Here is a 1,994-nt window from a genome sequence, read left to right as displayed (position 1 = left end):
TACATATATATATATATATATGCGTGGTAAAAATACTATAACATGCTAGGACCAGTAGGCCTATCTAGGCCCTAATTGTAGTCTGAGTTTTACCTTATGTCCTTTGTTTGGATGCTACAGCTGCAGACCTAACAACTCAGGCTATTGCACTATAAATAACTGATTACTGTATGTGTAATGTTGGCTGTTCGTGGAGGAAGAGACCTCAACTGTCAACCGTCACTTCTGTTTATTTAAAGTGAGACCCCGTCTACCTTATCTGCAGAGATGGAGAACATATACTGTAGAATGACTTAAGGAAAACAACTTAAATGTTACACTTCCTTTTCCTATCTTTATATTTAAATGTATTTTTAAAAACACTGAAACAGGAGTGCAAATCCAATCAATTTTTCATGATGTGCATGTATGTCAGTTTGCTTTAACTGTCTTTATGTTTGTATGTAAATCAGAGTCTATTAGGCAGTGCTGGCACTAAATGTGTTTCCTGGTGACAAAGCTTTTGTATGTAAATCAGAGTCTGTTAGGCAGTGCTGGCACTGCCGATTTTGTTTTTTGGAGCGGGGGCACACTAAATGTGTTTCCTGGTGACAAAGCGGTCATATTTATTATGAATAAACCCTTAATACAACATCACCTTGTCCACTGAAAGCAGTTTTTTTCATGTTACAAATAACATGATGGGAAGAGATGGTACAGTGACTACAAATTACAATATTTGTTTAACCTCAAGCTGCATCAGTGTCTCACTGATGCTACTGAACTTGTTACAATTGATTTGATTTGATTTATTCATTCAAGCATGTAAAACAGTTTATATGTCAACACATGTAATTTCACACATATCCACCACTAATAATCCAATATCAATTTGCTTATACCTAGTACATGCTTGAACGGAGTAGGAAGAAGTTAGACTTATCTAGTCCTACCCCATAACATCATCTTACAACTTTTAAGTCCTAAGCAATATCTTTAGATAAATAATTATCTTCTACGCCACACAAGTAATATACTACAGAATTATTACAGGACCCCTTAAATTGTATCCCCCTTCCCTTTCATTAACTAGTTTTTGAATTCCACCAGGTAATAAATTGTTCCTGGCTTTATACATAAACACAGCAGTCTTATATCCCACTAAATCGAAAAATTTTAACAATTTAGACTGTATGAAAGCTACATTGGTGTGATCCCTATATCCCATCTTATGCACAATTCTTATCGATCTTTTTTGTAATATATACAATGGTTGAAGTGAACTTCTGTATGTATTTCCCCAGTTTTTAACGCCATACTCTAAGTATGGTAAAATCAATGAAGAATACAAAATGCGTAGTGCTTTCCCATCACAAGTAAAGATAGAACAAACACATTCATTAATTATAATAGAAAAACTACTAGAGTAATTTTCCTATAAAATATTGGCATAAAAGAAGGAACAATACAGCAGCAACATATAGAATTTTTGTTCTTTCCCAAACAACTGGTCATTGCACTTTTGGGAAAGTTATGCAAAATGGAATTCACCATCCATCAAAGACAGCTTGCAGTGCCACAGGCTGATACTGTTAAATGGCCTGCATCAAATAATCAATTGATACATGAGCCAAGGGCCCCCAGGGCCTCAAGAAACACCCTATGACTGAAGTGGTAATTCTTGTCAGGAAGTCAAAGACCTCAGTCAAGAATTGAGATGTTCTGATCATTTTTTTTTTTTATCTTGATCTGCTAATATCAAAACCAGATCACATTTTTTTTAAAATTATACTTATATTCATTTTCCTCTAATATAGCTTGCCAATGTGCATGTAGGCCACTAGAAGACCACATTAGTATGACTAAAGTAATTGAAATGAATGCTTCAGAGTAAAATTAGAACCTGCATCACCGGTTTTCTTTCATGTTTTCTATAGTATATTTTAATATACTGTATGATATCTGTGGAGAAAAGTATCTCTTTAAATCTATGATGGCAGGAACATTTCAAAAGA

Source organism: Monopterus albus, unplaced genomic scaffold (genome assembly GCF_001952655.1).
Source record: "Monopterus albus unplaced genomic scaffold, M_albus_1.0 scaffold31.1, whole genome shotgun sequence".
NCBI classification, from domain to species: domain Eukaryota; kingdom Metazoa; phylum Chordata; class Actinopteri; order Synbranchiformes; family Synbranchidae; genus Monopterus; species Monopterus albus.
Note: the sequence above shows the minus strand (reverse complement) of the source record.